A 23,343-nucleotide genomic window follows, 5' to 3' on the forward strand; every position below is an offset into this window, starting at 1 on the left:
TCTGAGAGGTGAGAATTTAAAATTCAGTATGTAAAACAAAATTATTAAAGTTGAAGAATTTCAAATTGACTTAAGTTTGTCAGGTGAAGAAACAGCATTGTTGACATTATTAAAGATGTCATTAAAGGTTTGTAAATTGGTATTATGTCTTGATGTTAAATGGTTTTTGTTGTTTAACAATAACATCTGAGACTTCTACTTGTTTATGCTGTCCCAGAAACCATCCCAGAGACCATCCCAGAGATGAATGACACATACCATTGACATAGAAAATTCTATCCTCTTTTTGTTGGATTAAATAATTCTCTATCTACTAAATTTGCTAATAATCAAACCCCAAGACAAGAGTTACTAATTTGGGGCAAGGGAGATTAGAAAAAAGGATCCTTCCCTATTCTTGCTTCACTCCAGGAGACAGTTGGAATTGCAAAAGTGGGGGGAGGGGAGCTGAACAGTTTGTCAGTTCTTTTTTATGGGCTATCATTGAAGGGTGGTTTCTCAGGCAAGAATCCCAGTCAAGCAAATTGTTTCAGAGGCCCAGAAATCTATCTAGAAGAGGACAAGTTTCCACAAGTCAGTTCATCTCCCTATAACCTTAACCTCTTCAACTTTATCAGGAATTTTTTTGTCCTTTTAATAATTACAGTGTAAATACATATACATATTTACATATCTACACATACATGTGTATCTATAAATATATATTCCTCTATAACAGGGAATGTTAATGGGTTTTATGTTTGTCTTGGACCACTCTGGTGATTAGAAAAAGCCTTAAAATTTCTTAGAATAATGTAAATGATAAAATAAAATACATAGGATTACCAAAGAAACCAATTATATTTAAATACAGTTGTCATTTTTTTTTAAATTGTGAAGTAGTAATATATGTGTATCTTTATTAGCTGTTATTTGTCCTTTGTTTTCTAAGAGGACTATGATATTAGGGAAATAACATGACATGCAAATGAATTGGATTTAAATGAGGAGAGCTATGCAAAGACATCCATCTCATTCTCTCCTTTGGAGCCATCTTGGTCCAATAGTAAAATGTAGATCAGGATGACTGAAGATGGTCCTAGATATAGTGGGAGACGTTGGTCTTTTTTAACTTTTCAAGCTTTAAATTTTAAATGCATAAAATAAAATACATAGGATTACAAAAGAAACTAATTATATTGAAGTACAAATGTCAAAATATTTTAAAAATTGGGATATAGTTATATATGTGTTTTTATTTACACATTTGGAAGCAAGGTAATACATTTAAAATATAGCCATGTTAAAGTTAAATTTATTTTGTAAGAGCAACCTAAGTGGTGCAGTGAATGGAGCACTAATCCTTGTATCAGAAGAATTTGAGTTCAAATCTAAGCTTCAGACACTAATTACCTATATGAGCCTGGGGAACTCACTTGACCTAGATTGACTCCAAAGGGAAAAAAATGTTTTGAGAGATATCAGTGTTTAGCTTGAATAAGAATATTAAACTGTGGAGTAGCCTTTTAACAAGGCAACATGAATGTCATATTGGACATCAAGTCAATTTTAAATTGTAATATAATAGAAAAACATTTTATTGGTATTGCTAATATTGTGGTTTGTTGACTGCATTGATAATTGAAATAAAAGATGAATTTCAGCTAGAAGTTAGTTAAAATAAAGACATATTTTCCCCACCAAGTTCAGAGGGCCCCTTAAATATATCTAATGGCTCCTAAGGAGTCCATGGATTGCAGGTTAAGAAACATTACTGTGTAGGGAAAGAATTAAACTCATCATTGAAAAACTCCTATTACATATTTATAATTTCTTGACCATAAAAGTTAATTTACCCAATTGAAGTTTCATTGAAAGAAAAATAGACTTACTATTTTATATGTAAGTGTAGTCCTGAACTATATAGTCATATGGCTATGGACAGAAATGGATGGATCCAAACCTGCACCCATTGCAGTGTGCACTCACCTCTATGAGATCACAGATTTACTGTAGTATTATAGCAACAGTTAATTACTTGTAGCAAATTGCTCAGAATACTGACTCAGTGATCTGTTATATTTATTTAGTGAGTACTCTACTTTGACTAGCTTAGCTACTTGCTTTGTTGGACCAAAGTAGAGAGAATAGGAGGATTTCTCAGTTGGTAATCCAGCCATATCAGAAAGAGAGCACATCCAACCCCCTACTATTTCTAGATATCTCCGGTGTATTGTTCAGACTTTGGCTAAAAAAAAAAAATGAGACAGATGCCAAATCTCCCATTTACTCTTTTGGAAATGCCTGTACTTTGTTTCCAAATACCATCTAAAAACTCTCAAGCAGTTTTCTGGCTGCTGAGGCATCTCAAATTAGAAAGAAACCTAGATAAAATGAGTGGTTGCCAAGGGCACAAGGAACATTGCCTATAGAGGTAGCCCCAAGATATACAATGCCTTGGCAAAAGTTTGCTTCAGTCGCCAACTTTGGCAAGGACACAGTTTGAGCAGAAAATGGACAAAAAGATAAGGCAGTCTGGCTCAGTTTCAGTCATATCTACACAATGCAGACCAATAATGAAGTGCCTGAAAAAAAAAAAAAAAGAGCTATAAGCTCCAGCTATCCATGCCTGTTTAAGCATAAGGATGCTGGTCTGTGAGAAACAAGAGAGACTCACTGTCACTGGGTCCATAAGGAAAAAATGTACTGTGTAGAATGACAAATAAAGAAGTGGTATAGTAGGAATGGTAGAGATCATGGCATCAAAAGACTAAGTTTTCATTGCAACTTTGACTCTGTGGCCTGGATAAAGTCATTTAATCACTCTGAGCCTCAGTTTCTTTATATGTAAATGAAGGAACTGAATTGGACCTCTAATGTTTCTTCCAATTACATATATATATATATATATTCTTATGATTTTATGATAAGATTGAAGACATACCAGAGAAAGTTCATCCTCCAAAGTCCCTGGGTGTATCATGTGAGAATGATAAACAGCATAATCTGGCTTACAGACTGGATCACACAGGACCACAAACACCAACCAGAAGGTTGAATTCTTAGTGAAGTAAGCCAATAATCCAGAGATTTGGACAGAAATGAAAACAACAAACAAAAAATTATCCAGTTTTCTAATCAGCAGGTCTGTATTCATTACAAGAGGTAATGATGGATTGGAACCCAATAGACTTTATGAAGAAGAAATCACTCACTATACATTTCTAGTTACACTTTATTTTCATATTATATAGTATTATCCATGGTAAATAAAACATGTATAGCTGTATATCCAAAAAATAGTTTGTATATCCAAATACATTACTTTTAATTTTGAGAGACAAATCTTAATAGTTTGCAGGATCATAGGACTAGAATGAGAAGGGACCTCAGGAAAACCTAGTTCAACTCCCCTCATTTTACAAATCAGGAAACTAAAGACCAAGAAAGTGAAATGTCCTTTCCAAATTCACATAAGTAGGAAGCACCAGAAGTGAGATTTAAACTTGGTTTCTTTGCTTTTTTTGCTATGCCATGTTGACTTCATTTCTCTTTATGAGCTTTCATATGTTCTTACCTAGAGGTTGTCACACTTGTCCCATATCCATCTGTAAAGGGATGAAACTCTTGAGTTAATGCACTGAGGTCGGACAACCAAGCACTTAAGGCTAATTACTGATTGGACAATACTCTATTAGAATATGCTTAGAAAATGGCCCTTCCCACTATTCTGTGCTGGCTCAATCATTTGGTGTATACAGAGAATTGTAGGAGGGACTAGGGGGTGGAGTAAGACTATCCAGAGTCACTTCTGGGCAGGAGAGGTAGAAGAGAGGTTGCAGAGATCCTGCGAATCCATTCAGTTCTACTACTAAAGACCAAGAATAAAAACCAAGGATTTTTACTTATTCTGACTCTGGCTGATTCTAAGGTATCCAGGGTGCTAATGTGGTCATCATATCCATCCATCCAAAAACATTTTTATCTTAATGGAATCAATTTAAAATGATTACAGATGATCTTGAAAGAGAATATCACAAATGCTCACTTTAAGGCTGTGAGAGATAGAATTACTATTTTGTCTGATTTAAGGAATGAAAGAAAGAAAGAAAGAGAAGGGATGGAGGGAGGGAGAGAAAGGAAGGGAAGGAGGGAGAGAAGAAAATAAAGAAGTAAAGGTAGAAAAAAGAAGAGAAAAAAGGAAGGAAGGAAGAAAAGAAGAGAAGGGCTAACTGTTTATAAAATCTTTTTGTTGTATAAAAACAATTAAAGAACTTAATCTTTTTCACTCTATCATTTCCATTACCCCTCCAATTCATCTTTTACATAATGAATAGGATGTGCTCTCCTATATGATTAATATTTTCAAGTGAGAAATAGAAGGATATCTATGCACTCCCTCCTCATGCACTAAATGTCCTGCTTTATATTAAGCAGCTTGACTTAGTATTCTTAAAATAGGGATGATAATATGGACATTATCTAATCCATAGGGCTACTGAGAAAAAAAAAAGTTCTTTGTAAAATTTAAAAGTTTAATCATATGAGTGCAGGGTAATAGAAAAAACCAGTTGCAGAGTCAGGGAATACTTGGACTGAAGTATTACTACTGACATATATTCACTGGGCAATTTATTTAATCTCTCTGTGTTCAAATCTAGGCAATTCTCTAAGACTGTAAAATACAGATCAAAAGCCTATAGGAATTTCCTTAAAGAGAGTTTAGCTCTACCAATAAAATCTTAGGTCTGGTCCCAAAAAAAATTTTAAGAAAGAATTGTAGAATCAGCTAAATGTACCCAAGACAAGCTGCATAATATTTGCCATGAAGTCAGGATTTGGTTTTGTTTTTGTTTTTTTAGTAAAGTACCATTGATGCTGAGTGAAATGAGCAGAACCAGGAGATCACTATACACTTCAACAACGATACTGTATGAGGATGTATTCTGATTGAAGCGGATATCGTCAACATAAAGAACATCTAATTCAGTTCCAGTTGATCAATGATGGACAGAAACAGCTACACCTAGAGAAGGATCACTGGGAATTGAATGTAAAATGTTTGTACTATTGTCTTTCTACCCTGGTTACTTATACCTTCGGAATCCAATTCTTACCATGCAACAAGAAATTTGGTTTTACTCACATATATTGTGTCTAGGTTATACTGTAACACATTTAATATGTATGAGATTGCCTGTCATCTAGGGGAGGGAGTAAAAGGAGGGAAGAGAAAATTTGGAAAAATGAATACAAGGGATAATGTTGTAAAAAAAAAAATACCCATGCATATGTACTGTCAAAAAAATTATAATTATAAAATTAATTAAAAAAAAAGGAAAGTTCAATTGAAGTGAGAAAAAAGGAAAACCCCCTAGAAATTAGCCTTTTTAGTAAGAGTACTGGAAGGCCACTACTAAAAACAGGGCTCTGTAATGAGAACTAGAAGAAAACTAAATTGCAGAGCTGTTCAGTCATTTTCAATGACTCATTGGGGGCTTTTTTGGCTATACTGGAATGGTTTACATTTCTTTTTGCAGCTCATTTTACAGATGAGGAACTGAGGCAAACAGGGTTAAGTGATTTGCCCAGGGTCACCAAGCTAGTAAGTCTATGAGATTGGATTTGAATTCAGGAAGAAGAGTCTTCTGTGCTTTAAAGCACCGGGCTTGGAATCAGGAATACTTACCTTCCTCAATTCAAATCTTACCAGCTAAGTGACTGTGCAAGCCATTTAACCCTGTTTATTTCACTCCTCATTTGTAAAATGAACCGGAAAAGTAAATGGCGAATCACCCCAGTGTCCTTGCCAAAAAAAAAAAAAACAACTCAAATGGGGTCACCAAAAAACGGACACAGCTAAAACAAGATTGAGGAGAAGCTAAGTGGGAAAAGTTAAAGGGAGGAGAAGAAGAGGAGGCAAGCTTATTTATTATTATTGCTTGTTAGATAGAAGAATTCACAGGAATCCCTTTCTCTTTGTGGTTCTTGTACATAATTGGCATTTAATCAGTATTTGAATTTATGCATTTTCTTCAAATCCTGCTTGTGTTATGCCATTCAATTCAAATGGCATTTGCCATGGGAAACCTTATGATTGCTAATAGTTAGAAGCAACCTCTCCCTTCTTTACCCTCTTAAAGCATAAATTTGCACAATTCATTGGACAATTAATCATATAACATCTTATGACATCTCTGTGTTCCTTCTTACTACCTAAAAAGCTTATATTTAGCTTGTGGCATCTTCTTATTACCAGCCAGACTGTGTAGCATACTTCAGGGCAAGAATAGTTTTAAACTGCTTTGTAGCCCCTAAAGCACTTGATATTATAGGCACTAAAGTATACTTTACCTCCCTTATAATCTGTCACATTGTCTAAGATGAACATTTATAGTCATAATGTAAAATTTAGAGATCAGTTACTGAAGCTCCATTGTAATGATGAGGAAATTGAAGCTCAGAGAAATGAAAAGTGTATTCACTCTCCTGATTCAACTATCATCTCTATGTGTGAATCTCTAGATTTGACCTTTCTTCTGAGTTCTAGATCTGAATCTCTAAATTTATCATTTTTCCATTTTTTTGCTCTTCTTTTTCCCTTCTGTCCCATTGAAAGCTGAATACTTTCATCTTTATTTTTTTGCTTATTACAAACATCATTCCTTTTACTGCCTTCCCTCAACTTTGAGTGATCTTCAAGAACATCCCTGTTGTGACTGCATTAGTACCCTGGATATTTTAGGATCAGCAGGAGTCAGGAGAAGCAAAAGCCTTTATTCTTGGTCTTTTGGGTCTCAGTCAGGGGATTAGATATAGGAATCTCCACACCTCCTTTCTCTCTCTCCACTGCCAAAGAATGGTCCTGCTTGTCCTACTCCACCCTCTGATCTCTCTTCTTCTTTGTCCACACATACAGATCGAGCCAGCACAGAGTTGAATAGGGTCATCCTCCAAGCATATGTTAATAGAGAATTGTCCAATTGGTAATTAGCCTTAAGTGCTAGGTTACCTTACATTAAGTGCATCTATTCGGTTCTAGCCCTTTACACATCCCTAGACAGAGACTAATTCTGCAGAAAGCTCGTTCCTCTTTCCCTACAGTCTAGGTCTCACAGGTTTCCCTCCCACTTCCCCCAGTCTACTCTTGCATGTAAGCTTGTGGGCCCTTTCTTCCCACATACCATTCTTTCTTAACACAGGGAGTTATCCTGTCCTTGCTACCATTCCTGAAATATTTATGCCAAGTAAATTACAGTTAGAGATGTGCTGAAGCCTGCTTGAGAGATCCAATTGTTAAATTTTCAGTGTGAACATTTACATCTCCTAAGTCAACATTGGTTGTCTGAACTTAAGAAAGGAATAAAAACAAAAGTGTTGACAATTCAGATTATGTTTTAAAGTATGTCATATATGTACCATATACACACATGTACATGCACATATAAAAATATATGCATATATGTGTAAGATATTTAGAGAAATATATTGATATGAGTTTTTTTTTTCCTGAAAGCTGTTCATTAAACATCTATAAGCACACCACTGGTTACACACTTAAACACTCAAATGGTAGGCGGGCAGGCAAGAAGCATTTTATACATGTGTTACTGTATGCTAGGCATTGTGCTAAGTATTGGGAATACAAATGCAAACAAAAAAATAGTATCTGCCTTCAAAAGATTTATATTCTTAAGGAAGAAGACAACACACAAAAGGGAGCTGAAAAGTAGGAGGGGCAGGGGTGTCTAAGCAGGAACAAGATGGTAAAATCCAAAGTTAAAACTAGAGTTTGAAAGAGAAGGAAGTATGGCCAATATGGGCTTCTCCACAAAATGAGGGCCACAGAAGCACTCATTAGTGAAAGAAAGGAGCCACATGAAGTGGAGGAATGTGAAAAGACCCCAGGTGCTAAAGGAACTTTCAAAGTAAGAAGAAAACTAAAGTATGAAGGTGAAATCTCGAGAATACCAAGCAACCCCAGAAACTTTCATTCTAATGGGGGAAGACAATACAGAAAAAGAAGTAGGGTGTGAGTGCAGCATCTCTTTAGCCAGTTTCTATACTTGAGTGATCTTTGTTCAAGTCCTTAAAAAAAAGAGTTTAGTAGGCTACAAACTTATAGACTTTAGAGGTTTTCTAGTGCAAGTTTTTTTTTTTTTTTTTTTAATAACTAAGGAAATGAAAGTCATTGGAGACTAAATGTCTTTCTCAGTCAATTCTTTCTTCCTCCTCATTTTCTGGTGTAAAATTTTGTTCCTTGGTCCATATTCCAAGCTTTAGTTTGTACTTTAATACCCCACTGTGTCCCTTTGATCATTATTTTAATTCCTCATTGTATCTGTCATGTATAAATGGACCCACAAAATATGTAAATCTGTCATGACTTAAGATAATATTCAACGCTATACTCCCAACAGAATCATATACATTTTTCCTATCATGTTACAGGAAATACATGCTTTCACCACTTTATGGCCAAAGGTCTTTACAACCCCAGGTAAATAGAACAGCAAAGATGGGTCTCCAATTCACCAGCAGGTAACATAACATACTGGATGGAGCATTAGATCAGAATTCATGAAGACCTGGATTCAAATCTTGTTTGAGACACGTTTGCTATGTGATACTAGGCAAATTATTTAACTTATCTGTGTTTCATTTTCCTCATAAAATGAAGCTTTCACACTTGATAAATCCTCTTCCAGCTCTCAACCTATTATATATACTATTCTAAGAATTTCCCAAAAAAAATCTCTTGTACAAATAACTTTTTATTTCCCCTATACCACAAATCCCAAAGAGAGACTTCCTTTGAACAAGGTCTTACACAATATCAGAGCTGAAAGGGTTTCCTATGGCCCATCATATTTTGTCTAAATGCATTTACACATGCACCTTCTTTCTTTTCTGTCTTCTCGATGCTTTAGCTTCCTTATCTGTAAAATGAAATAATAATGTCTGTTGTATTTATAGTACCAGGTTGTTATGAGGCTAAAGTATGTATAAAGCATTTTTTTTCAATCTTTAAAGGGCAATATAAATACCACTTGGGAAGATGATGATGATCTTTCTGGAAAAGAATCACTTCAAGTGATAATCATCAAATTTAAAACTCACTCATAATTTTTCCGTTTTCCTACAGATTTTGCCACAAAAAGGAGAAAGAGTTTTAAGGTGTAAACTAACATTATGAGTCTATAGCAGGAGGATCTTCTCTGAAAAGATTGGTAAGAATCAATACCCTCAAGGAAATTCTACTCTGCACAATTGTCCCCTAATAAGTACATCCCTATAAGGAGACTTATCAATGCCTTAGGCTTTTTTTAGTTTATTGTTGTTAATGGAGTCATCTGGGAAATATTTGGAATAAAGTCTCTTTATCATAGGTATATAATCTGTGTATCAACTAGTGTCATACCTAGCACTATGCAACTAGGAACTGAAGAGAATTTATCCAAAAGTCTGAGACATAACCCTAACTTCAAGATACTTAAAAGTCTGCTTATCAAAACAACATGGAACTGTAAAAGAGGGGACCACACAAAACTGTTTAAAATTAATACTAAATTATGTGAGGACTCAAGGAGAAAATCAGCATATATTGAAGTGGTTAAGGTAAGGCTTTCTGGAAGACACCAGATTTCAGCTGAGAAGGCAATATTCATTGTATAGAAGATGATGTGATGGAAGCTGAGAATACAGAGATCTGGGTACAAATCATTCCTCAGATATTAGCTGCTGTGTGATCTTGGAGCTATAAAAGCTCAAAATCACACTAAGACTTTTAAGATATCCCATAGTGATTGCCAAGAAATTTATCATGTGTATATATAGAGGAAGTTGTTGTCAGACTTGGAATCAAGAAGACCTGATCTTGAACCCTACTTATGACATTTTTTTCATTTTCATAATCTGTTAAAATGAGTCAAATTGGACTCTGTGGCCACACTGGTGCTTTCTATCTCTAAACCTATGATCCTATTATTTTGGGATTTTTTTTGTTTAACAAACTAATAACCATTCCTTATATTTGTTATTTTATATCCTTGGGAAAAGTTATCCTAATTCAAACAAATTTAAGTTTTACCTGATTCCAGATAAATATATAAATTATATAATTATAAATATATAAATTATATAAATAATGTATAGTCACATAGTCACATTTGTCACCAAAGTCTTCATTCACAATGTTTTATACTAATGACCAGAAACACCTTATTTATTCAAGAATGATACAGCTATATTACATGATGTATGTAAAAGTGTATGCAAAGTAATTTAGAGGGGAGATCTAGCAACTAAATGCCCTAAATCACAGTAAATCTTATTTGATAGGCTATACTGTTGTCAGAATGATATTCTGTATTCACCTGTCTATTCAAAAGCCTTCAAAAACCTCCCATTAAGTAACCTTCAAATTTCTTTGCCTATCATTCAATGTTCCCCACAATACAGTGCTACCCTACTTTTCAATTCTTATTTTAATCATTTCAATACTCCAGTCAGTTGAAAAACTTACTTTTGCCCATAATTCCCATCAATAAACCACCTTCATGCTGTTACTCATTCAATTATGCCTGGAATAACCTTCTCCCTATTTCTAAGTTCTCAACTCATCTATTGAATTCCTACACATCCTCAAAAGATCAACTTAAATGCCATCTCCTCTGTAAAGGCTTTCCTGATCCCATAAGTGAGTTATAAATTTTCTCTCCCTTAGAACTCAAGAAGTACTATCCCCTTATCTTTGTGTGGTATTATTTATGTGTGGTATATCATCCTATTAAACTGTAAGTACAAGAAGACAGAAACCAAATTTTAATTATCTTAGTCTTCATTACTGTCTATGAAAGATAGTATACTGCATACAGTAGATGCTCAATAATTGTTAAAAGTCTCCATATTCCTCTGAAGCTAATATGTTTCTCATTGTAGCACGCTGCCCCCCCAAAAAAAAGTTCTTATTTTTCACACAATTACTGCCATATTTTCATATACAAAATGAAGGAATAATTCCTTAAAGTTCTGAAAAGTTTCACTGGAGATATTTTCATGGGTATGCTAGAGAAGACATTTGGGGATTTCCATGTGCATTTGATTGATAACTTTTTAAAAGGCTGATCCAGAAATGTATGTTTTACTTCTTTTTCCTCCACTGTAAATGTCCCTGAAGTAAGCAATGGCAGCAGGTTGCTAGTCATTCTCCTACCACCAAAGATTCAAAGAGAATTTTTTTCTATTTTTTGAACACTAGCAGCTTCAAATGTAAGACATGCTTGCCTTTGTACTCAAGAAAAGACCCTAAGGTAAACTGCATTGTTCAAACTTGAAATTTTAAGTCATAGAATACTACTGTTAAAAGAGACATAGAAGATCATTCAGCATAACTTTCTTGATAAAGAGTGAATCCTTGACAATTAGTCATCCATTGTCGACTTGAACATTTACAGTGACAAGGAAATTCCTATATACATAGGACTTATTAAATAGTTATAATTGTCAGGAAGCTTTTCTCTGCAATAAGCTAAAACTGCCTGTCTATATAACTTCCTGTTGCTATCACCTCCCTTACTAAGTAACAGAGAAAGCGTATAATGTTGGTGCTTAACCTCCAGCACCAATGTTACAATGGAATACTAATGTATATATCTTACATAATTCAATACTTTAAGGATCCATTACTGTGCCCTTGTGAATACTTCTCCTCTGAATACTGCAATCTCTCTATGACTTAAGACCATCCACTTAGAGCTGGAAAGAACATCTAGGAATCTAGTCCAAACCCATCATTTTAAGGTGGAGAAAATGAGTTCCATAAAGATTAAGGTGTCCAACATCTCACAGGCAGTGATAGAGGCAAGAACTCCGGTCCTCTGACTCCAAAGCCTCTTTCCGCTATATCACATTAACTTCAGAGATAATCATTTCCAATTGAGATGCCCCCCAAAATTCATCATTGATATTGATTGGTTTTGCTGATTTTTTTCTCTTCTTTTTTTCATCAGAAAAAAAATTTCTTTTGTATAAAGGAGAGCTTTCTAAGAGAGGAAAAAAGAAATGAAATGGGAAAATCAAAAAACATCAATAAAAGTCTATTTTTTGGAAATCACCATCTGGTATCTAAACTCAAAATAAGCCTCTCTGAACTTATGTGAGCTGGTCCTTAGATGTCAGAAGTCCAATTCATCACTTTCCATTGACATAACTTTTGAAAATTCAGGGTTACTTCTATGACACAATGAAATATGAAGAGGTTTCCCAGAAGACATATATTAAAGTTTTATATATTACTCTTGTGGGTAGGGAGTAGAATGTCATGACCTCAAAAAAAAAAAAATATGAGGATGTCATTAGTACAAAGAGTATTGGGTTTCATTCACTTAGTCCCATACCATAAACATCATAGGAGCGGTATAAGGAGATTGGGAGGTGGAGGGGCAAGTGAGCTCTTCCCTGTTCCTGTTTAGTCATTGTTTTAGTGGAAAGCACACTTAATTTTAAATAAGAGAACAGAACTTTAAACCTTAGTTTTGCCACTTATGAATTATGTTACCTTAGACCACTTTCCATATTTCTGAAACTTATTTTCATCATATATAAAGAGTTTGAATTAGATGACCCCTACGGTCCCTTCGGATTCTAAATGTATGATATTACATATATCATACATTTATACTTATAATATTACAGATTTCTTTCACTTTGTGGTGCTTGACTGAGGTGACAATAATGACAATTGCTCTGTGGCCTGGGCCTATTTATACATTACAGTGTCTCATAGTTGTAATTCTCATCCCCTAATGTCACTATCACTTCTAACACACATGTAGTCTCTAGTTCCACCTGACTTAAAATTATTCCCAATATTTTTCTGCTAACAGAATCATGTCCTTTTAATCAGATCTTGTCACATGATAAGTATTATACTTATCATAAGTAACTTTTAACTTACATCATGTTTGTTTCCCCAGGTTAATAGGACTGAAAAGATGTATCTCAGATTCATTCATAATAGCAATTTTTCAGCAGCTTCTCATTGGTCAGCTGCTTATCTCCCCATATCACAAATTCAAAAGAGAAGCTTCCTTTGAAGGAACACTATCAGAGCTGCAAGGGACAAAAGAGAAATAATCTTCCTTTGCTAAGAACATATCGACTACAGTATTTACTCTAAATTTACTTAACTGAAGATGAAAACTTACTCCTTCCTGTCTCTCTAAACCTCAGTTTCCTGATCTGTACAAAAAGAAATAAAAATATTTATAGAATTACTTCACAGGACTAAAGTAAAACTCAAATTTGAGATCACACATATTAAAAAATGTCATAAGCTTTAAAGTGCTATTTAAATATCAACACTTATCTATGACAGCATCTTTATTATCATTCTCTTTCAAAGATTACTTTGGATCTTCTTTGGATATCCTCTTTGAAATCTTCATTCATGCTGAATAATTATTCTTCATTTTCCACCATTCCTCAAAATAATCTTACTGCAAAAAAAAAAAAAAAAAAAAAGTTGGGATGGTGTGATCTACAAATCACACCTTATAAGGAAGTCCTATTGCTAAACTGGTGCTGATAGCTCCCAGCCAGAGTAGATAAACTCCTAAGGATTTCAGAGTACTCCAATCAGCATTTCAATGAAACAGGATTATACTGAACTGCTCTGAGTCAAATGTTCCGGTTTTTAGCCCAGGTTTGTGTTCCAAGGATCACAGAAGAGCTTATATATAAATATAGAAGGCAAAGACATGATGTATTGTGCCCAACACTCCAAAGTACTGCTGAACCAGATTAAAATATTTAACAAAATAAATAAAATTGTGGTACATGTAGATATGTTAATAATGTGTTTTTAAGGCAATCTGAACCCACAGAGATCCTAAGGTTTAGTGGTCCTTATTTCTATTTCTTTTTGATACCATCAATTAAGTGTTCCCCATTATTTTCATACATTTCTTTCTACTGAAACAAAACAAAACCAAAAAAAGATATGGTCCTTTCAAGTTACAATGGCAGTATAGAAAAAAAAATAATGCAATTGTTAATAATAATCCAGGATTTTGCTTTTGTATTTTTTAATCTCCAGAGCTAAGCACAGTGTTCAAACTTAAAGACAGAGCTTGGGTATTGTGCTCCCCTCACTCAGCTACCTTTCCCCCAACTGTGTAGAGTAATAGGAGCTTTGGACTGGGGAAGCAAGAAAAGAAATGAGATGGTGTAATATTAGCAGAGAGAAATATTCTAGGTGGGAAGAAACAATGGTATCAGCAGACTTCCTGTTCTATTCAATTGTTCAGTCTACTCACTCTGCTTTATAATGGGCTAGCTGTGACTAGGAAAAGCTTGAGATCCCTAATAATGATAAGATGATCACAATCATCCTAAAATAATGGAGATACTGAATCTACTCAAATCCTAAAAGGATTCCCTGAGTTTCTGCTCTTTGCCTAGAGTACACCATAAAGTGTATCCTCAAGGGGAATAGCAATAGGGAAATAACCATATTGTAACTCCTCTTTCATGGAGATCCAATTCCATTGTGACAATGTAACATGATAAGCCCTCATTGAAAATATAGCACATTTTAAAAAGATGTGTCTTTGTTAAGGTAAGGGACTCAGAGTTAAGATATAATTGGGTATATCAATGAATTATAAGATTCTCTGGCAATAAGCTTCCTTCACCCTATATGGAGAGGAAGACCTGAGACATAGAAGGTCATTGATTCTCTGTCAAACACATGGAGCAAAACACTTCCTCAGCATTTTCACTCTAGTTGGGCCTGCACAGATTATCAAGGTGTGCATGAGATTCCCTAGTGAGTCATTTTTTGCTCAAACTTTGTCTATTAGTGCATTTTGCCCAATCTGCTTTTTCATCACTTTAAGTCTAATCAGATGCTCTCATAATAGCATCTGCTGATACCTGTAGGTTCATTTGTTTGCTTGGGACAATCAAGTTTATATCTCCTGGTTCCACTGTCCGGACTGCACATTTCTGAACAGTCTCTCCAAGGGTATCATGAACTCAGAGGTATCTTTCTCTTCATATTAATCTGTATTGAAAAATTTAATATTAGATTGCTATAGATTTTCTTCTCAGCCAATTACATCCCCTAGCCATTTCCAGCATCCTTGTACTGTGTCATAAGGCTTTTTAAACTTTTGATCTTTGGTTGTATTGAAAGTGAATCCCTTGAGAATGTGGAGTCATTATCACAGTCACCTATCCCTGAGGCAGTGTCCTTGTGGTTTGTCCTATTCAGAAGTGTAATGGTTCCTTGCCAACAAAACATGGGCAACTTTCCTGAAAAGAAATATAACTTATCATAATAAAAACCTTGCATGGCTTCTATCCAACTTGATCTGCACCTCCAGATGTCCATTTCTCCTAATGCATACCTTGGTCAGCATCTTCTGACAGTCCATATTTTGCAAGAAGTTCTTGAGTTTTAGTTCTATTTCTTTCTTTCTCTCTTTTTTTTTTTCCTGAGGGAATTGGGACCAAGTGGCTTGCCCAGGCTGGTCACACAGCTAGGAAGTGTTAAGTGTCTGAGGTCACATTTGAACTCAGATCCTCCTGACTTCAGGGCTGGTCCTCTATCCACTGCATCAACTAGCTGCCCCTAGTTCTATTTCTTCTTCCTCAATAAGAGGAAGTGCCTAAATTTCAGATGTTTTTTTCATCCAATAGGTGACTTATTATATAAGCATGTTTATGTATATGAGATGTAGAAGGAAAGTAAGATAGCATGCCTAATCACAAAGATTCAAAAGAACAACACCAGAGGTATTTAAATGGACAATGGAGAGTGCTAGATTTGTAGTTAGGAAGACCTGAATCCAACTCAGGCCCTTACTAGCAATATGACCTGGAAGAAGTCATTTTACCTAGACCTGCTTCCATTTTTTCATCTGTAAAAGGGAGGCAATAATTTATCTATTTCAAAGAGTTCAAAAAGGAATCAAATAATATAAGATATGTGAATCATTTTGCAAACTTTAAAGTGCAATATAAATATTGGTTATTATTATAAATTTTCTGAAAAATGAAACAATGTCCTAGGACAAAATCACTTAACCTAATACCAGAGGTCATAGAAATTTGACATAAGAGCACCAATAGCAGAGCACAACCAAAGACAGAGCACCATCTTTTATTACAATTGTGGTCAAGAGTGACATGTGGATATTGGATTTATTCAAGAGGGCACTAAAAACTTAGTTTAATTAGTCAGTTAATAAGTATTGAGCATCTATGTGCAGACACTGCTTAAGCATAAGCACTAAATTAGGGTTAGGGTTAAGGTTAAACAGGCAAAAACTGTCCCTAGTCTCAAGAAATTTACTATCTAATGGGAGAGACAACAGGAAAATAATCAAATGAAAATAAGCTAAGACAACTAAATACATTCAAATAGTGGTAGCCAGAGTATGAATGTGACCTAGTACTCAATGAAATAATGCAAACTACTTTGATCAGATGTAAACATCAAAAGAAACTCCAACTACCCCATGAGAAAACTTGCATGTGAGCATTGGACATCTCTGACACTATGCTTTATTTGTTTCATTTCTAAATAATGCCTGGTTTGACCTGGGGTTGGTATGGGGATCCATAATGTTACTTTGTCCTGTTGCTTCCAATATGATTTGTTTCTTGTAATTAAACTCTCCCAATTTATCCTAATAAAATCAATTAATGATTCTCAATTTTTTGGAGAAAATTAGAAGTGACTTCTCCACTGTCATATAGATAGTGTATGACTCCAGGGCCAGACCTCTATTGACTACTTCTCCATATCTCAGCATTTTCTCAGGGAGCATGCCATCCTATAATTGGTATAATCAAATCAGGACAGATCTGCTCACTTACAAAATTCTAACAAGATAATAAAGAGAAGATGTTAGCATTAAGCAAGATAAAGAAAAACTTCTTACAGAAGGTAAGGCTTCCATGAAAGGATTAGATTGGCAGAAAGAACTTGATCTGACATTACAAATTGACAAGTACCATTTTTTCAGTGCCTCTTATCTATCACATAGTGTCCAGTCATAAGTAAACACTGATCCAGAGAAAAGAAAAATATTCATCAGCTGGCCTTGTCCAAAAAACTTTGGAGCTGTCCAATAGAATTCTGTTCTAGACTATCACTAATCCCACTCTCCTCTCTAAAAGACAGTTAAACCACCCAAGACATTTTATTCTTTGGCCAAGGCACAATGGCTTGGGAGATTTGAGTCAAGGGAGGACAATTGAACTAGACAAATTCTCAAAGAGAAGCAGCAGTGGAGAATTTCATATGTGTATGTATGGTGGGCAGGCAGAGAGGGTTGGATGTGTTTGTGTGACAGAGTGTGTAATCAGGACATATATATGCAAGTGCCTGTTAGATTTTCCATTATCATCCTCTATTCCTTTTATAATCAGTATACTGCCACTTTTATAAATATCTTGGCTAGCCAGAACTTCAAAGAATTCCTCCACAGAGAGGAAAGGATGCTCCTCTGAGAAGAACCTTAACTTCAAATAGTAAGTCCTTGATAATTGTACTAGTAGGCTGACATCTCAATTTCTAGCTAACTCTATCCATTCAAGTCTTTCCTTATATCATTAATCTTGTGACATTTTCAATCCAACTTTATGCCCCACTAGTGTTGTATACCTTTTTTCCAACTCCTCTTTCTGAGTAGGAGTTTAGCAATTAATTCTCATAATCTTTAGCTATTTATGGAATAATTGAATGTATCTTTGCATCAAGCAATTGACTAGGAATACTCATTGGTCTGTCATTTTCCAATCTCATATAGATATTAGTTGACATTTCTCCAAACTATCTACATTATGAAAAGTGTTTTCAATATTTTCTTCAGGGGGCAGCTAGGTGGCACAGTGGATAGAGCACCAGCCTTGAATTCAGGAGGACCCGAGTTCAAATATGATCTCAGACACTTAACACTTCCTAGCTGTGTGACCCTGGGCAAGTGACTTAACCCCAGCCTCAAAAAAAAAAAAAAATATTTTCTTCACTGGAATTCATCTGCTGCTGTCTATACTGTTAAATTGTTATACTCTACCCCTAATCAATTCTATCACATAATTTTCCTAAAATTAAACATTTTTGAATGGGTTTCATTCTCACTAGTGCACAAAGAGCAATGGCAATATTTTAGTTCAACCCTTATCAAAATAAAACTCAACAATGGATCAGTGAACAGCAATATATTGTTGGTGGAGTTGTGAACTGATCCCACTATTCTGGAGACCAATATGGAACTATGCCCCAAAGGCTATCAAACTGTACATACTCTTTGATCCAGCAGTGTCTCTACTGGGCCTATATCTCGATCATAAAAAAGGAAAAAGGACCTACATGTGCAAAAATGTTTGTAGCAGCCTTTTTTAGAGTGGCAAGCAAATAGAACATGAATGAATTCCATCAATTGGAGAATGTTGAATAATTTATAGTATATTAATGTTAGGGGATGCTATTATTCTATAAGAAATAATCAGCATGATGATTTCAGAAAGGCCTGGAAAGACTTACATGAACTGATACTAAGTGAAATGAAAAAAAAAAAAAGAGAGAGAACATTGTATAAAGCAACAAGATTATGCAATGATCAATTCTGAAGGCTCTGGCTCTTTTCAACAATATGGTGATTCAGTCCAACTCCAATAGACTTGTGATGGAAAGAGCTACCTGCATCTAGAAAGAAGACTGAAAACTGAATGTGGATCACAGCATAGTATTTTCACTTCTTTGCTGCTGATGGCTTGTTTTTTGTTTTTCTCATTTATTTCCTTGTTGATCTGATTTTTCTTGTCCAGCATGATAATTAGGGAAATATGTATAGAAGAATTGCACATGTTTAACATATATTGGATTACTTTCTGTCTAAGGGGATGGAGAGAATGGAGGGAGGAAAAATTTGGAGCACAAGGTTTTGCAAGGATGAATGTTGAAAATTATGCATATATTTTGAAAATAAAAAGCTAAAAAAATAAATGTTTAAAACAAAATTTAAAAGATAATGTAAGATCACATCAGAAACCTCAAACACCAAATTGATACTTGATATAATATAGCATAAGAGATGTAATGAAACAATAACTGTTTTATTCAGGAGAGCTTTCTGTGGGAAATTATAACTTTGAATTCTCAATTACAGCTAGAGAGGTGGGAAAAAACTGGAAAAAACCTTCAGTAAATCTGAAGTGCCAAAAGAAATAGCCTCAATCTGACACAATACTCTAACAAGAAAAAATATTTTCCCAGTATTCACTGAAGTAAGTAGCAAAAAGTTGTGAATGAGGAATTTTCAAAGAAACACTTTTTTAAAGTTTTTTTTTTATTTTTCCAAATACATGCAAACATAGTTTTCCAACATTCAACTTTGCAAAACCTTGTGTCCCAATTTTTTCTCTCTCTCCCTCCCACCCTCTCCCATAGACAGCAAGTAACCTAATACAGGTTGAACAACACTTATTGTTAATGGTCACCTGAAGAAGAAAAAACATTTGTGACGTTCCAATAATCATTTGCCACACAGTCTGGCAAATAGTAAATGCTTAATAAATGTTTTCTAGAATGACTGACAGTAAATATTAATCAAATGGGCAATATAATAGAAAATATCAGCTAGTTGATAGCTAGGCAGCTATGTGGTACAGTGATAAGCCTGGATTACAGAAACACCTGAGTTCAAACAACAGATGCTTTAGCAGCTGTGTGATCATAGGCAAGTCACTTATCCTTCTGTCTAACTCAGTTTCCTAAACTGTAAAATGGAGATTATCACCTACCTCACAAAGGATGCATTTCCACTTCAATGTGATGATATGTGAGACCTGACAACTTGACTGGAATTCAAGCTGTGTGAAAAGCTGTATCCCAAGAAGCAATGAGTTGGCCCTAGTGCCAGACCATTACTACATGGAGACAGGTCTTTTTGAGAGCCATCTCTCCAACCACAAGCAGCTGCTGGCTTGATTCCAACTGTTGGGAGTTGGAAAGAGTAGCTACTTTTTTAAGTATTTTTAAACTTTTGATTACCAAAAAAAGGAGGTCAAATAAGATAATATTTGTAAAGTGTATAACACAGTGCCTGGCGCATGGTAGGAACTTAATAAATATTTGTTCCTTTCCTCCCTTTTACAGCAAAGCAGAGCTCACAGCAAAACTCCTTAGGTAGGTTGTCAGGGAAATTAAGATAAATTCGGTGTAGAATCAGTTTTCAGCCAATAGCCTCTGCTTTCAGCAAAACAGAAACAAAGACTGCTCTTTCCCTTTTCTTTTTATCCTCTCAGGATAGAGATTAGAAAGCAGCCATGCACCTCAGAGAGGCTTTCCCTCTCTCAAGCTGGATTCATCTGGAGGATAATAAATTCAAAGAGCATCAGTATTCTGCCGTTTTCTAATGAGCTTCCCAGTAGATGATCTAGTCTTTCTCCAGCCAGTCAACAAAGTAATGCCTCTTGTGGAATCAGCAGGTTCTCAGCAGAGTAGCAGAAGTCTTCCTATTATCTTATTTTCCTGCTATTGAAGAAGATTCACTCTCACTTTCTTCACAGCTGGTTTTTTAGTCTTCTCTCAGTGCCTCAAATCAAAGTCCGTTGGTAATTTTGAAATAAAATTCAAGAAATACATCTTTCTGTTGTTTTTTGAACCAAAATATCTTTATTTAATCATCCCATTATCTCCAAAGAGTTAATTGCTTCACAACTTTATAAGTTATAATGTTTTTAAATTCTAAAAACAATCATATGCAAATGAACTAATGAACCATAATGTCCTAAAGTCATATTCTTTCAGTCATTTCTCAGCCTCAAACAGGCCCTCTAAGTACTGTTCCTTGTAGGATATTTGTATGTCCAAATTTCCTAATTTGGATTTCTCCTCAGCATTTTAGCTGAGAAAATTGTTTCTTTATAAGTTAATTTTATTCTTATTTTTTTACACAAAAGTTTTGTAATGAAACTTTTAGAAATAAAAATTTAAAAATGAACACTTCAGTAGGAACAAATAAGCTATGTCTTTGAATGGGTACTTAACCCAAGAAATGTCTCAAAAGTGAGAAGCTTTCCTGGAGGTTCTCTTGGGAAGGGAAACAGGCACGACATTTAACAAAAAAGAATCTGAACAATATGCACACTATCTCTGATTGTAAAAAATGCTAGCAACTTAATCTTATAATATCTTTAGAAAAGAAATGATCCAAACAGCTTTCAAAAGAAGCAAATCAGAATGAGGTGACATTATTATTATTGTTGTGCCACAGTTCCCTAAATTATTTTGACTTGGTTTCCCTAATCGTTTTCCCTCAGTTTCTCCAAATTGCTCTGCCTCAGTTTCCATAAATTGTCCTGCCTCAGTTTCCTTAATTGTTCTGCCTCAATCCCCCTGGTTGCAACCCCCTTTTCTGTTCATTGGAACTGAGATAATTAGGGTTGTGGAGATCTGGCATTCCAAAAATTAAAACCCTGCATGTCCTATCTCAGATACCTAATTGGTATCTCTAAGTTCCAGACTTCCTGGCTGCAGTTGGACACCTCCTAAATCCTCCAAATTTGTAAGAATTTATGGTCCTACTCCAAACCTGTCAGAACCAGATTGATAGTCCCTGCCTGGAGATTCCCATTCACCAGAGTTTGAACTCCACCCCACTTTGTATCCTCGAGCTAGGAGCTATGTGTATATATTTCATTGAGAACTCACATTCACAGTTGGATGCTTTGAGACATCAGCTCTGGGAGCAACAAGCCCCCAGCACAATTTCTCCCTTCTGAAATCTAAATAAAATATTAAAAACTTTCTAATCTCTATCTTGCCTCAGTTTCTCCAGCATTACATTACTTATTTAAAATCAACATACACATTCATTTTTGTTCAAGTAGTTTGGGTCTATAGTTTTATTTATAATTTAAAGTTTTAGTTTTCTTTGCTTGTTTGAATGCTTGTTTTGCTAATTATATTTAAAAAAAAACAAATCAATGAAAAAAATTAGGTGAAAATATGATCTACTTGCCTCCTTTTAAGATGGAGCCTCTTTGTGAAGGATAATAGCAGGTTATTAGTAGAAAATCCACTTAGTTACTTCCAGTTTCTAAGATCTTTCTTCATGGCCTGGTAGCAAGAACACCAACTGTCATTGTTGGTACAGATAAGCCAGGCAAGGTGAATCAACAAGATATATTAACAAGATATACTGGGGGAAATTAAAGGTTATATGCCCATAGTGAAATACATCGATGTCATCATCTTAATGGCTATAACCCTATAAAACCCCAGTGAAAATAAATTAAACATTGGGCCCAAGAGTCCCAGAAATAGCAGCAACTCCCAGAACATTTGGTTTGCTTCCAGTCCAGTACCTATAGTTTAACATCCAGTGAAACAATCCTTGAGAACAAGGGACCCACCACTTCTGCCACTACCAACACCAACAACTACCGCCTATTGAGAGATTCTTTTTCTTTTTTATATTACAAATTTATTTTATATTCAATTCATCAAGCAAAGAAGGATTTCCATAACAATACAATTTTTAAATGTTTGTTTATGAAACTGCACAACTACCATATACTTACTTTTCTTTCCAAACATACAACAAAGTTGTCATACATATATGTGTCTGTGTGTGTATCTTTATTTTCTTCTTCCCCCTCCCCATCAGCCTTAGAGATGGCAACCATTAGACAGAAATAGATATAAATAGGTATATGGCCATAAACACATATGTATGTAAAACTATTTTATACATAATTCTATTTATCAGTTCTTTTCTGGATGTAAATATCATCTTTCTTCATAAATCCTTTATTTTTAGTGTATACATTTATAATAGACAAAATTCCTTAGTCACTAAAAGTCATTCTTAAAACAATGTTGCTGTTACTATATACAATGTTATCTAGGTTCTGCTCACTTCACTTTTCATCTTTTCATACAAGTCTTTCCATACCTTTTAATATCATTGAGCTCATCATTTCTTACAATACACTAGTATTCTATCACAAGAATGCACCACAATTTGGTCAGCTATTCCTTAATTGATGGGGATCCCTTCAATTTTCAGTTATTTGCCACCACAAAGAGCTCCTATAAACATCCCATGCAAAGTTCAAAATTATAATTATTTGTGAGTTTCTGAGTTTCCTTACCACCTTCAAGTTTGAAAAACAAAGGAATGAGGGTAAGACTATATCAAATATAAAAGGAGAGAAGAGAAAGAAATATAAATTAAAATCCTAACCATAAAGATAAATGTAAACAACTCACCCATAAAATAAAAAAACAGAAAAATGGACAAGTAGCAAAATCCAATAATATGCTTTTTATAAGCAATACAT

The 23,343-nt window shown here is 34.8% G+C and overlaps 1 long non-coding RNA gene across 2 annotated transcripts; it reads left to right on the plus strand.

The window, feature by feature from the left end:
* Positions 1–486: 486 nt before the first annotated feature.
* On the plus strand, positions 487–9,252 carry LOC141541391 (uncharacterized). Of its 2 annotated transcripts, none has more exons than XR_012481767.1 (3): positions 487–573; positions 4,842–5,039; positions 9,125–9,252. It is a non-coding gene; the product is annotated as an uncharacterized LOC141541391 (long non-coding RNA). The 2 variants fall into 2 exon arrangements; XR_012481768.1 differs by having other exon boundaries at positions 4,842–5,032.
* Positions 9,253–23,343: the final 14,091 nt, after the last annotated feature.

The sequence above is a fragment of the Sminthopsis crassicaudata genome, chromosome 4 (genome assembly GCF_048593235.1).
Source record: "Sminthopsis crassicaudata isolate SCR6 chromosome 4, ASM4859323v1, whole genome shotgun sequence".
Classification (NCBI taxonomy): domain Eukaryota; kingdom Metazoa; phylum Chordata; class Mammalia; order Dasyuromorphia; family Dasyuridae; genus Sminthopsis; species Sminthopsis crassicaudata.